At 31.7% G+C, this 16,236-nt stretch overlaps 1 pseudogene; it reads left to right on the forward strand.

Annotated features, from left to right (window-relative positions):
- The first annotated feature begins 87 nt into the window (after window positions 1-87).
- LOC147405851 (uncharacterized) lies at window positions 88-3,285 on the forward strand (annotated as a pseudogene).
- The last annotated feature ends 12,951 nt before the right edge of the window (window positions 3,286-16,236 follow it).

Genomic DNA, 16,236 nt, shown 5'->3' on the forward strand with positions numbered 1-16,236 from the left:
GACGATATATATATATATATACATATATTAACCCGAAAACCGAAATTATTGGTGCATTTGGTTCGGGTCTCTTATTAGGTAGGTGAAATGTCGGATTTCGGAAACCACACCGAAACGTTTTTCAGTTGGACGTATCGGACAGAAATTGTGGCTGAGATATTACCACAACAACATGGTACTGTTATTGTATTATAAGGGAAAAATTATTTAATGGACCTGTGAGTTAGGAGGGAGTGGGACAGTAACTTTTAAAATGTCGCTTGCGTGGCATATATTGGGGGTGTGGGAGGAGGGTTTGCATCCTCCACCTTGGGTGTATACCATCACATTCTTCTCAAAATATCCAAAATACCCTCCAGATTTAGTATCAAATCAATTAAATACATTTTACGTTATTATCTTTTGAGTTCCAACATCTTTTACCAAAGATTTTTACACCAAGTCCAAGGATTTATTCTAAGAGTAACTCCAACCCGACACTCAATACCCATGCCCATAAATCAACTTTTTGGGTCTAGTGGACTACAATTATGGGTATTTATGAAGTGGTTACTCCAATTATGCTACCCATAAAGTCGATCTTATAAATTTTTAAATATTTTTTTATTTAATTTAATTTTCAAATAAAATTCAAAATGGGTATTGTTCAAATCCCATGGGTATGAGTATTGTTCGAATCTTGATCTCAATAAGGCAAAAATTCAATATTTAATATTCAACATTCTAATGCAAAACTTCAAAATCTACAAATTACAAGTTTCAAATTTCCTTCTTCTAAAAGATTTAAAATCTCAATCAACAAAATTTAAAATTTAATTTCCACCCACTAAAATTTATAATCTCAACCAACAAAATTCAAAATCTCTTTATAAATAAGTTGATTTCGTCACTCATTTTCACACATCTTTTCTATAAATTCTCTCTATACTTAACTCTATTTTCTTTCTAAATAGATTCTAAGTATTCTAATGGATCTTTATCCTGACATTTTAAAAACTTACCTCAGGATTGAGGATGAATCTGACAAAGAGATGGAGCTGTTAACAATGGTAGTCATGGAAATCGAACAATCAACCCGTCAAACAACGTTTCATATTTTTGTTCCATTCCCAATCACATTACCATTAATCGTAATAGAGTTGAAGGCCATTAAAGACTCTATCAAGATTATTTTGTTGAAAATCCTAGATTTCTAGCAATTTATTTCGGAGAAGATTTCGAATGAATCATCATTTTTTTGTTGGATTCAAACTTTGGTGGAAGCTTACGATTCATATTTCGTCCAAAGATTTGATTCCCTTGGAGTTATTGATCTGTCTTCCCTTCAGAAAGTAACAACCGCACTCAAAATGCTCGTTTATGGAGCATTGAAAGATTCAGTAGGAAGAGTACCTGCGGATCAAAGAAAGCACGTCCATAGAAAACTTGTGAAGGTTTGTGAAAGCTGTTGATGCAGTATTTAGTGATGAATACCTACAATCATCAAATGCCAATGACATCACTCAATTACTAACGATTGATGAACAACATTATTTTCGTAAGATGTTGAAGAGTATCGATTGTATGCATTGGAAATAAAAAATTGTCCAACGTGGCAAAAGATGTATATTGGTCACCATTTGTGAATCGATTATAATTTTAGAAGTTGTGATTTCACGTGATCTTTGGATATGGCATGTTATCTTAGGATATGGCATGTTATCTTAGGACTACCAGGATCGTTTAATGACATCAACGCATGGTTTTTTAACTTGGTATCTCGTCTCAGCTCGTTCAGCTTCAATATCGAGTCGTCTAGGAAGAGTTTTCTAATATGTTTGAGACGTCTCGTGAGACGAATCAAAAAATTAAACGTGACTCGTAAATTTCAGTCAAAAAATGATTTTGTGAGTTAGGGGGTGTTTGTTTAACGCTGATTTTAGCACTAAATGCTGAATGCAATTTAGTTTCAACAATCAGCACGTTTGTTTACTCCACATTTTCAGTACTTATTGCAGAAAAATAAGTGAAAAGCATTAAGTGAAGTTGGATCACTTAATTTTTTTGCTGAAGTAGTAAGCATCGGTCTTTTTCAACACGGACAAGTATTCCCTTATACTTGAAATGATATTACCTCTTATGTCCTATTGATAATGATATAAGCACCCCACAAATTAATAAGGCAACCCACACCAATATTATCTCTCTCCTATTTTCTCTATCATCTACGTATTTAAATAATATTAATTCAAATTAAATAATATTAATTTAAATTAAAAAATAATATTAATTCAAATTAAAGAGAGAGAAAATTTTGACCCTTAAATGGCCTAAATTTTCTCTCTCCTCCACGCATTTAAATAATATTAAATATTTCAAAAAAATAAAAGAGGAGAGAGAAATTTCCTCTTTTATTTTTTTGGAATATTTAATATTTAACGAAATATTTATATTTAATATTCTCTCTCTTTAATTTAAATTAATATTATTTTTTAATTTGAATTAAAAATTTTTAAAATTTACTTTTTAAATGATTTTTTAAATAATGTGGGGGAGAGAGAATTTGTTCGGCTAGGTTCCCAAAACAAATTTCATTAAATTTAATATTTTTTTAATAAATAATTTTTATTTTTGAATTTTATTAATAATTTTCTCTTAAATATACAACTGTTGAAAAGGGTAATATAGTCAATTTACCAGTTTTCAGTATTAAGTAACAAACAGATTTATGTGATTACAACGCTTAATTTGAATCAATTCAGCACAATTCAGATCGGTAAACAGACAATAATTTCAGCACTTAAATTCAACGCTTATACAGTTTCAGCAAGTATAATCATTCAGCACTTATTTGTTCAGTTTAACAAACAGCACATTAGTCTCATTCAGCTTTGATACCGAGTTAACTCGGGCAATACGTCACGGTCTCGAACGAGTTTAAAAATCATGCATCAATGTACTTGATCGGTCGAATATATTTTTCGAACTTGTTGAAGGACGAGTCCCTCTGGTCAACTATGCGATTAATGGGAATGACTACTCGACGGGCTAGTATTTAGTTGGTGATATCTATTCGACTTGGGCGACCTTTATAAAAATAATTACATGTTTACAAGCATTGAAGAAATACTATTTTGCTACACAACAAGAGTTGGCAAAGAAAGATATAGAACACGCATTTGAGGTGCTAAAAGCACGCTTTGTTATCGTGTGTGTAGACCAACACATTTTTGGGATGAAGGAACCCTTGTTGATATTATGAAATCATGCATAATTATGGACAACATGATCATTGAAGACGAATGAGATATCGGTGATTATGAGTTTGATGCATTTGATGCAAGTTTGCTTATATCAATGTTGCATGCACGTACATGTCGATTGGTAGACTTCATAATAACCCATCGTGATATTAGAGACTAAGGAAGACATTCTCAACTATAGTCGGATATGATCTAGCATTTGTGGGAACGACATAACACAGAATACAAAATTATTATTTTTCCTGTTATTTTCAAAAAAACATGCAAAATTGTTGTACTACTTAATTCTCTAAGTACTATGAATTTTTATTTTCTTTTTTTCTTGTTTCTTTTCTTTGATAAGTGTAATATTAATAGTTAGTAAATGAAGTTGAAATTTGAAATTTGCATTTTTACTCAAAATTAAAATATATTTGATTAATAATACCAACATAGTTCTTTGAAATATAACAAATTAAAATTTTCCTTGAAAGTAAAACCGCTTTTTGCTAAAAATCTTTATCTTAAGGATGATATAATATTGAGCGATGATCGGGTCCATGGTATTAGTGTCAGCTTGCATATTCACTCATTGTGCATACGATCCTTCATTTCAATTCAAGCATGCTCCATTTTAATTCTTTGAGCATCAATTTCCAATTGTTTGTTATGTTGAGTAAATACTTGATCTTGTCATTCGTTTACCTCACGTTCTAATTCCAGCTTATTATTCATATATTTCTCTAAAGTGATTGTTGCAGTCATGTCTTGACTATCTTCCTTATATTTTTTATTTTTAAGCGCTGCTTTCTTTGAGGCTTTTCTACCCAATGGCCTATCCATATTGGAAGAGGGGTCATTATCATCCCTTAAATAATTGAATCTAGAGTTGCAGGAGAAGATGAAATAGAATTTGCATTGCTAGAATTTTTTGACTTTTTCATATTGATCGTATCAGTCCATTTCTGCTCTTCCCTCAATATTTCTCAACAATGCTCATAAGAAAATTTCTTGCCCACAAACTCCTTGTACATCGCTTTAGTTTCATTGACATGAAAATGATAAAAAAAATTAGCAAAATTAAAATTAACAAAAAAAAAAATATAGATTTATACTTGCAATAGTGTTGTTTGTCGTTGGCTCCTCATCCCACATGAAAAAGTCACAACCATTTTTTCCTGACAAGAAGAAAATTCATATAAAAGAAATAAATGAATATATTTTTGGAATATTCACTTTTAACTTTATGAATTGTATAACACAAATAAATTAAATGAAATCTTACAGTTGAATTAGGACAATAATAAAAAAAATTCCTTTATTTCTAGTTTTTAATACGACGATTATTAATTTGCAAGGTCTACATTTACACCATTTTAGTTTATCCATCAAAATCCAATATCCACATCCATTATTATTTTCAAACTGAAATAGAAAAACAAATGAATTTTAATAATTAGAAATCATGCCTTATCCAAATAAATGTTAAATAATGAAACTAACTACATTTGGACATTTTAAATAATGAAGATTTGGATTTCTTGAAGTTCCAATAATGCATATTTGGCAAATTCCTTCATCACAAGTGCATGCAATTTTTATTTCCATCGATATTTCCTTACATATCCCAAACACTTGAGAGAATTCTTAATGTAGTATCTGCCATTGCGATCACCCCATGCCTAACCTTTCAATTAGGCCTAATTCTTTCTTAGGCTGGGGTCCTATCCTGCCTAGAGTTTAGTATATGGGGTCATCGAGTATACTACATAAATTGATAGAATCACTATTATTCAGGTCTGAGGGGTGTGAACAATCAAATGTCAATTGAGATAACTCTCAATCCAGTCTATATGTTCCAGTAATTTGGATAAACGATTCAACTGAGAAAAGAGAAGGTGATGCACCCCAATTCCCCATCTTAAAGGATGACTATTTATATAGTTACTTTGAAGGATACCTCGTGCTTTGTTTTGTGAATTAATAGCCTAAATGATAAGTGAGTGGAATTCAATTTGAATCGTAAATTGCACAAGAGAAAGTGTGTGAATCAAAGTGAGCTCGATTGATTGATTTGGAGTGGAGAACTTGACAAAACGACTTTCAATCATTTTGTTTGGTTCTTCCAAGTGCACAATGCATAAGGAAGTGTTCCAAATTACTCTGCCAAAGTAATAACTAAAATTGAAAATCCAACCAGGAATTTTAACTTAAAACATAAATAAATTATTTATTTACAAATTTATATTTGTGAGTTCAACAGACAATTGGGTCGAGCTTTGATATGGTTTTGCTTCTCCTAATCGGGGAACCGACAGAGCTTCCATTGTGTCAGGAGAGGTAGGATTTGTGCTTGATGAAGACTGGGCAGAGGTTTGATGGTGTCAAGAGAAAATGGGAAATAGATTAGGTAAATTGGGTAGAGTTTCAGTAGTATTAAGAAAATGTGGGAAATGGTCTGGTCAATTCAAACATGCTTTTGACTATGTGGGTGATGGAGGACGATTTTTATAAAGGTTGGGGTAAAGTAGTAGGGTTTCGGGCTTATTGGGTCCACTAGATTAGATCGTTAAGAGAATGAATAATCAACAAAGGAGTAAGTGGGAGCAAATGACATGAAATCAGATGAGTTTTAGTGTATTTAATGAGGAGGGAAATGCCCTTTTTATAGCACACAACACAAACCGATATTGAAAGTCAGTTTGTGTGTTGTATTGTCAAAAACATACTTGAACACATGTTAAGGGTGGTTGGCAGGTCATTCTGAATTGACCAAACCAATTTTCAAGGTCGGTATGGATAGTCCATAGTCAAATCAGGTTGATTTGGCTATGGAAGTGAGGGGGGGGGGTTGACTTTTCACATAAACTGAGTCTAATGGACCTCCTAATGAGTCCAAAAGTATTTCAAAAAGTTTGGTATCTTGAGAAAAATCTCGATTTTTGAGAAAGTTGGGGGATTGGTCCAAGGCTTTGCAGGAAGGGTGTTGGAGGTTTGGGAAGGCTATGAGAAGGTCTGGGAAGGGCTCTGAGCTTCTCAGAAGGATTAGGAGTATGTTTGGAAATGGTTTAGGATTTCGGGTTTGGATGGGGTTCAAGTGTTTGGGTTTTAGGAAGGATTTAGGGTTTGGTTTAGGGATTCAGTGAAGTAATTTAGGAGGTGGGATTTTAGCTTCTTCTCTGCTTGCGGGCTTCTTCTGTGCTAGAAAAGATCAATGTGCAATTTTGTGGTGTTTACACTTAACATTAAAAAAAGTTATAATCATTGTAGGGATACTATCTAAATAACATGGATATAAAAAAAATTGAACCCTAATTATAGAAATCTTTCTTAATAGCTCTTCTTCACATGCCTATTTTTCCCAAATATTTTAAGAAACCAACACAAATATCAAAATATTGCATAGAAATCAACACAAATATTAAAACAGTCACCATTTCAAAAATCATGTGTAATGGAAAGTTTAATATTTTAAGGTATCAAGAAGGATTTTCTAGATATCAAGAATGTTAAAATTTGCTCAAATTAATATTGCTGGAATGGTGACTTTTGATTTCTTAAAACGTTGTAATTCAGACGTTACATAATTTTCTATAGATTCAATCAATCTTGACACAAGTTAAACCTTGTTTGTCAAGCATCACTTAAAAGTGTTAGTATTAATCCCATTAGGAAAAATAGAAAAGACTATGTTTTTAGACCTTAAAAACAACATTTTTACGTTTAAAACACATCTTTTTAGGTAATAAATACCTAATTCTTTTAAGCCTATGGTTAAATTTTATAGTCTTATGATTGTTTGTAATTTGGTTCATAAATGTAATTTAATGTGGGATTCGACGATAATGTTTTGATGTTATGATTTTTGAATTTTTTTTTCAAGTGTTTTATTATGTGCAAAAGATATGTTAGTCGTTAAAAAAAATTAACATCATAAAGTGTATAATTATGTGAAAATATGTTATAATGCGTAGATATTCAATAATAATTTTTTTACTCAATAATATATTGGAAATTTAGAATAAACGTCCAATATAATATTTACAATATATGTATTTTTTATAATTTTAATATAATTTTTACATTTATGACTTGGTGACTATGCTAAGGACAAATCCCTTGACTTTAGTCTTTTATGAGAGATCATGATAAATGATTGAAATGCCATATCTTCAACCTTAGACAGAAAATCCTTGAATTTTTTTTTTCCAAAATAATTACTTTCAATTTCTATGGTAATAATATTTGCTCTCTTCTTTCACCTAAAGATTATATCTCCTTCAACCATCAAACCTTAAGAACAAGATAAGAATTTGGAGGATGTTGACGATGATTGGTTCTAGAGAAGAAAGATAAGGATTTTTGCCAATAAATTGAAGACAAAGTTTAAGAAGTTTAATACGTTTGAGCAACTCCAAGGCACGTCTTATCCCACTACCCATCCCCTCCCAACTATCATTTTGGGTTGTGAAATCCAAAATAGAGATCTCCAAAGCATGACCCATCCCAGTACCCATTTTGGGTTGTGGGATTTTCAAAGCCCAAAGTGGGTAGCTCCACAAGACTTCTCATTTTTTGGAGGGAAAATTTTAAAGGTCGAAGATAATGACATCTTTGAGAAAAAAAATCAAGGGTTTTTCTCATCAAAATAAGGAAGGAGGTGTTCTAGTCCTTTTTTATGTTTGTCTTTCACACAAGACCAAAGTGATAAATCATCATTTTGGAAACACATAGAGGCATCTCTAATATTCACCAAACTTGGAGGGTACCACATAATTTCCATAAATATTATTTAAAAAAAAAGGTTTATTTGATCACTTTCATAAATATAAAAATAAAAAATAAAAATTGATGGGTTATTAATTTTCAGCAAAATACATTTTATTTTTTTTGTTTTGGCAGATCGCATTTGCTATCCCATCCGACACGTGTACAATATTAAATAGCTACCTTTTAGGTGGAAGGGCGTATAGAGATTTAAAGACATGACATTGGGAGCAAATCAGTTAACCTTACCAACTCAACTAATCCTTGATGGTTTAACAAAATACATAGTTTGATACTTGTGTTAGTAATTTCCCCATCTTAAAACCATCTTATTGGCTTATTTTACACTATTTTTTAGAGAGTTGTTATTGCTACACCAACTTTTACTAAAGCCAAACCAATTGTGTGTAATTATAAAGAAATTGGTGTGGCAATAGTATCTCTCTTTTCATTTGTTTAAAATAATTTTACAGAACTTGTTTTTCAAAATTATGTAAATGGGGGCACACAAGGGGTGGTCAAGCTCAAAGCCGTCACACTATTGATGACATACTTTTGAAGCAAAATCATGATTCATGCCTATTGGTATGACATGACAAAGGAAAAAAGTTACTGCATTGGTGGTTAGGGTTTAAAGGGTCAACGGTCAACACAAAGGTGAAAGAACCAAGGGTAATTTAAGCATGCCCCCTCTACGTTTTGGTGAATTTTTTTATTTTAAAAAATACCTTCTATATTTTCAAACTGTTGAAATGCCCCTTGACCTCAATCTTCTTTAATGGATTAATAGAAAATAAAGTAAATGCCCTCATCTTCAATGGATAGTGTAAAGTAACCCTTAATTTTTTATCCCAAAACCAAGCATCTTTGACTTCTCGGGTACTGTGAAGGGTATTTCTCGGACAAGTGACACGTGGCAATTTCGAGAAATCGTAGTTGAAGAATTGAATTGTATGATGAGCCAAAGGATCATTCGACCAACATTAAAATCGATCTCCCAAGCTACATTGGTGTGGGGGTCGATGTAAATCTCGTAAAATCTGGGGTGTTAGGTGTAACTACTCTCGCGACTGAGAGATTAGGTGTAACTGCTCCTGTAGAAATCAAGGTGAATCGCTAAACAGGTGTAACCACTCAGGCAGGAATCACAGAAAAACTCCAGGAAGATCTAAGGGCATAAAAATCTATATGTACAAAGGGGCAACACACTAAAAAATGTATGAAAAATTATTTCTGGGAGATACTTTATTGAACTGGCATTGGAATTTTTTACTTGAACGTCGAAGTGGTCTTATTACAGGACCTCCCGTAAGCACATTAAAAAAAATGACTTGCATCAGGGAGGATTTCTAGGTGGAGCAAGTTTTTTTGCCTCCCCATGTACTTTTATTTTTTTTCCCTCATCTTTCATTCTATCTACTTTAACTTTTAAGTCACAATGATAAAATATAATATTCACAGAAATAGAAAATGATGGAATTTTGACTAATAAAAAAAGAAAAATTAAATAAAATAATTTTGGATATAAAAATAAAAAGTTTCTACAAGGGGTTAAGACGATATTGAAGATGATGGATTGAAGATGAGTTCCAAAAACTTAAAAATAACAATTAATGTTAGCCTAATTAATAGGCTCTTAACTAGAAATGTGGCGGTTGTTTGCACACACCAAAATGTCTCATTTCACCCACTTTCTTGTGATACCCACCTTAACATTAAAATAACTATCTACACACACCTATTAAATATACTTTAACCTAAATTACTTACTTTACCCATCTAAAGGTATTGAACTATTTTTCTTCTTCTTCTGCATCTCTCTCTCTCTCTCTTCTTCTTCTTCTTCTTTTTCGCATCTAAAAAGGTTTCAATGAAAGTTTTAAACTTTGATCTTGCTTATTCTTCTTATTCTAAACACTTTTCAATCGAGTGGAAGTCATTCACATGAGAAAGTTTTGTTCGATAGATATCTACCGAATCTATTTGATAAGATTCAGTCGGTAACTATTGAATCTATTTTGTAATGTTCGGTAGAAAATTTTGTTCGATATATACTTATCAAATATGTTTGGTAATATTCGATAAATTCCTATCAAATATACTCAAATAAGTTTGGTCAGAACCTTCCGAATAGAACTATCTAAAAATCTTCGATGGTTTTGATTTAAAATCAACATTTTGAGACTTTAATAATGATTTTTTCACCTTCCTTCATGATTAAATGTAAAAAATAAAAATAAAAGCAACTTAAAAAAAGTAAGATAACTTGAAAAAAAAAAAAAAAAACTAACATCTAATCTCCATTAATTCAACCTCTCACAAAACTTAGAAGGAGATCGATGAATATGAAAAAGAAAATAAGAAAAAGAATGAGGAGGAGGAAGGAAGTGGGTTTTGGATTTTTGTTCGGTACGTGATAGTGGGTCCAATAAGCCAAAATGAAAGGATGAAATGATAATTTACACTTTGTTTTTAAATAACAAAAGTCACTTAAGAGGGTGCATTGAGCCATTTCAGCGTGTGCAAATTATTGCCCGCAAGTAGAAAATCTTACTAAGATTTATGTGCATGCCACCTTGTGGGAAAAGGGGGTATGTTAGAGTATTGAAAACGTAGTGAGTAATCTCAGATTTTGTGCAAAATATGAAGGGGTATGTCCAAAGCATATTAAAAATAATAATAATTAAAGACCAATAAATCATTGGTGCCACCCATGTGCTATGTTGGACTCTTGAAATTTATTTTAGTTTATATTGTGTGGAGATGACCATAAGCTAAAATGCTCCTTGAAAAAATACATAAAATGCTACCATCCTCCAATATGCTCAAAGATTGTATGTATATTTAAGTTAGAATGTGTAAGATATGAGTTGTAAATATATATATATATATTAGCTTAATTTAAAGACTTTTTAGGCTAAACAAATCATGTTCACCACTCAATTATTTATACAACCAAGTCTTTTGTTATTTAATTCCGTATATGTAACTTTTCTTTTACATGATATCGCCGTTGGATTTAAAATTTAAATCTAAGAGTTCAATAACCGTCCATTTTTAAACTCCAATCTAGATTTGACGTTAAAACTACTCTTTTTTTGAGGATTTTTTTTTTCAAGTCCAATCTAGACCACAAACAAGAGTCTGAGTGGTTATTTAGACCAACAAAATAGTCCATGTGGCCTATGCAACCTTTCCTATGTATACTCTTTAACTTAGTGAACAAAACGTTGTGCTGGAAAGAATCTTCATTTTTTTTACATTTAATTTTACAGGATTTCACTCAAATTGATAGATTTGTTGGAAGAAATTTAGGATTATTGTTGAGTGTATATTTACCTCCACTATCAGGTGAGTTATACTCCAGTTAAGCCCTGTGACCCTCTTATATTCATAGTTCTCCCCTTCTCCAATAAGTCGGTCTTTTGGAGTAGTTGGTTAGTTAACAAGATATCAGACCGCTGGTTCATATAGGTCACGGGTTCAAATCTTTCCACCCTTATTCATTAAAACCCAAAGTAGGGTTTGAATCCGATAACTTAAAATATGGACCAAAGATTTGAATTTCAAAAAGGACCCAATCCATTAAGGATCCAATTTAATAATCTATTGGATTGATTCTTGTCAACCATGTCTTGATCTAATAGGTCCCCCTGATCACATAAAACATGAGTGGTATGTTTAAATTATTTTGTTAAAATATACAAAGGTTATCTATATAATGTTTAAAAACTTAGATTTTATCGATCTAGAAATCTATCAGAAAGGTTCGATCTGATTCACATCCAAATGGTTCAAATTACAATCATATCCTTATCAAATTGGTCCAAATAGACCCAACCTGATTGTCACTATGTCTAAATAATTTGTTGAAAAACCTTTTCCTTACTAAGATAGTGAGAAAGAAGGCCTTACTAAACTGCATCCACCGTAAAAAAGACTTCGAAATGTGTAAAACAAGATCTCGAGATTTGTTATAATTCTCGAGAATTTATTTTTGAATCTCGAGATCTTTTTGATGGTGGATGAGATTTAATAAGGCTGTTTTTTCCTCGTTATCTTAGTAATGCTTGTTTGATTCTTAGCTTGTTTACCTCAATAAGGTATTTTACCAAAATACCCCTCCCCAAATTGACTTGTCTATCTTCTATATATGTATATTTAAGTTGAAATGCCATCATCACAAGATCACTGTAGTTGTTGATGGGTTTTTGTACTGATGCCACTGACGAACTTTGGACCACACCCTTTTATGAACAAAAAGATAAATCGATTCTCTTTTTGAATCACGACAACGCATGCCTTGGCTGCTATTAGAAGCTAAAGCAAATGTTGCCTCGACATCCACTCGGACGGTCGGACCGGACATCAATGTTAGACCGAACCGGCAATTGAATCGAAAATATGCTGATTTGGTCTTAATCGTTGGATTTCATAGTTACATAATTTGGACTTAGGATCATATGTTTTTGAGTACTGCTGTAGTGACCTCAAGACTGGACCTCATATCGTACATCTTGAAGTGAAATTAGATAGGAACCATAGAAACTTTTTCCCTTATATCTCGAGGAAAGCATCTATGGTTCTCACACACTTTCACATAAGGGTGTGTAGGACTGTCAACGGATGCTTATCGGTTCGGATACAATAATATATATCTGAATTCAAATATAAATTTTTTATCTGATATCTGAATTCGAATTCGAATTCTTATCCGATTAGACTTCAAATAATTTATATATTAAAAAAAGCATAATTTTTTCTTATCCAATTGATTTTTATTATTATTTAAAAAACCTATTATATATTATATTATGTATATAATAAATAAATCAAATAAAATAATATATATTATATATTATTTCGAATAAGATATTATCGGATTCAAAAGGTTAATATCCGAATCCGTATCCGATAAGGATTCGAATATATAAAACTATCCGAATTCAAATCCGATATCTGAAAATTTCGGATAATATCTGATTTTTCAAATTCGAATTGGATTCGAATTTTCGACTATTCATTGACACCCCTAAGGGTGTACGATGTGAGATCCAATCTTGAGGTCATTTTAGCATTATTCTATGTTTTTTCTTCAATCATTTTCTCAAGTCATTTCTATGAACTAATGGAACCCAAGCCTCCTTTTAACACATATAATATTTCATTGATATTTATCTTGAGATTAAGTGATAATCGTTAGATTTCATACTTTACACGGTTCGGATTGTGTTTTTTTTAATTGAGTTTCATGGGCCAATTAAACCCAAGCCATTTTAAGGAACCCATGGATCCCAAGTCCCGACTTTATTATTCTAAGACATAAAGGGCTTCGACATTGCCGCACCATTATGTTATAGATAAACATCATAAGTGATTTTATTTAGGGTCTTGTTAAGGTACATGTTAAAGTGAAATAAATACACTTGGGAACTTGAATTTTGTACCGGAAATACATTTTAAAAAAAATTAATTTTACCAAAATCCCCCCAAATTCCAATTTCCCAAGTGTATTTAGTGCTTTTTAACGTGAGCCCTTATGACACAAATTAACAAAATTCTTTTATTTAACACATATATTAAAATCACTTATGGTATTTATTTATAACATAATTGTGTTCTAAATTTCACATATTGCTAGAATCGAGACCTAACTAAAATTTCAATTCCCATTCTTATTGGTTTTGATTTTGAATATGAGATCTTTGGAATCAGAACCGGCCCTATAATACTTGATACCCATTGGATACTCGTTGGATGCCCATTAAAATAAGTATTTTTTTTTTTTAATGAACAAAAATGAATATCCAATAAAATAAATAATTATTTCTAAATATAAATATTCCAACTTGCAATTCCTCAATTGAGAGATGAGGTCAACAATGAATTTTTAGAGTAAATCAATCTTCTGAGACAAAAATCTTAGAAAATTAATAAGGTGTGGAGCATTTATTTGTTGTTAAAATTGAATAAGAATATAAAAAATAAATAAACATGGAAAATGCTAGAGTGACATTAAAAGTGACATTGTTTCACACATTATTGATGTGGATCTGTACAAAACCATTGATGCTTTTCATCGAGATTCCAGTGAAAAGTATCTATGGTTATGTGTGCATCTCCACGTCAGCAATGTGTGAAACGATGTTAATTTGAATTTCACTCTAGCACGATTCAATAAACATTCACGTAGAGAAAGGTAAAAAAAAATTAATTAAAGACTTCACGATCTCTTTATATTTTAATTTTAGTTAACTTGAAGTCGGTCAGTACTTAATTAAACTACTAATTTTATTATAAATAAAATAAATTTACTTGTCGGGTAGTCATCTTACTTCCCTAAGATTGACAAGAAAATTCGATGGGCCAAAGCCCACAAATTTTAGAAGGCTGATTTTCACAGCCTATATGACAATTGAAAATTTTGATGATCCCCAATTCGATAGCTTAGAGCCATCAAATTTCTTTCATCCTTCACTAATTTAATAGTTTCAGTCCGTCAAGAAAAAAAAAAAAAAAATTAACGTTAGAAAATTTGACTCCTTGGTCCGTCAAATTTTATGAAATTCGACAGCCTTGGACCATCAAATATAGGTTTTTTTCACATTGTGATCAGGTCTTAAAATGATTAGGTTCATGTTGATGACCCAAAATTGACCATTCGATTTCAGGTGCATTGGGCAATAAGGTACCCATTGACAACCCCTACTAATATCAAGGGAAAATTACTAGAAGGACCTTCGCGGAAGAGTTTCTTTCTAAATAGTCCTTGGACCTCATCTCCCACATTTCTCATGATTGAATGCCTTAATTGTTCGAACTCATCTTTTTCATCTAAAACTTGGATTTTTGACATTTCAATTGAGTTTCGGGGACTCCATTCCGTCGGAAAGGATTTAAGAAAGAGGAATAAGTCATTTTCAAGGATTTTGAAGATATATGTAAAAAACTGGATTTCTTTTTTCCCACTTTTTTTCTTAGTTTTTGAATAAAAATCGATCAAGAACAGTTCTTTTGAGTTGAAATAATCTAAACGAGTCGTTATTTTAAGTTTTTAGTCTATGTTTCCATGTATTTTAGTCGGAAAAACTCAAAAATTAAAAATGGGTGGGTTTTACTAGTGTTGAGTTCAATGGTAATAAAAAAATGGTGAACTTGACAATGAGTTCACTAGTAACGAGGGACCATTAAGAAAGAAAAAGTTTACTAAATGTCCTATCAAGCTATCGTGCAAAACTTAGGGATTATTTAGAAAGAACCTTTCGCGAGGGTCCTTTAATGTCAATACCTAACATATATGCCCTCATGGACGTGGGCTGGCAACGGGTCAGATAATACCTACTTATCCAACTCATGACTCGAGTTAAATTGGTATGGGTACAATTTTTTATTATTATTCGATTAAGAAGTTAGGTAAATTTATTTGTAATTATTTAATCCAAATTACCCCAGACATGTACAAAGCAACCATATAAAACACAACACCACTTATCATAAATAGAGACAATTTAGGTGTTTATAACTTATAGTCTTGTAGTATAACTTACTTTGCCACACACACCACACCATGACCATGAGAGAGACAACTACTCCAATAGAAAAGAAGTTTTTGACAACCCATCAGTGAAAAATCCTTTCTTATATTTGTTCTCAGTCAGAAATGGAGAGCCTCCTAAGCTTTTATGAAAAACTTGAGCTAATTAAGGTTGCAATAGTTGGGAAATAAATGCATACAGCTTCCCTACTTGGGGCTAATGTCCTTGAGGGCACAGATCTGTTCTTCTCTCATCTTCCCCTCCCCAAAACCACCTTTGATCTATAAATAGAAAATTTCCAAAAATATTGTAACAGTAACAAAAAATGCAATTGAGATGTAACTAAATAAAAAAGAGCTGCTTTAGGCACCCCAACTTTTACTTATTACACCACAATTAAAATAAGAAAAATAAGTTGATGACTGAGAATTAAGTAAAAGTAATTAGGGTGCCAATAGAAACTCTCTCTCTCTCTTTCTCGTTTTGATTTTCTACTTATTAGATTTAGGATTTTACATGAGCCTCATCGTAGTTGTTAACACCTCTTGAAGTTGTTTGTACTTGTTATAAAGCTTTGTAATGTTGAAGTAATAACTTGAACCAAGTTTTTTAATGTTTGAATGGGATGTTTTTAATCTTTAATTAGGATGTGAAAAATAATTTAAGAAATTGGGATGTAAAAGTAATAAGTAAAAGTTGGAATTCCAAGAGCA

Source organism: Akebia trifoliata, chromosome 3, assembly GCF_017979445.1.
Source record: "Akebia trifoliata isolate Shusen 1 chromosome 3, ASM1797944v1, whole genome shotgun sequence".
In the NCBI taxonomy this organism is placed as follows: Eukaryota; Viridiplantae; Streptophyta; class Magnoliopsida; order Ranunculales; family Lardizabalaceae; genus Akebia; species Akebia trifoliata.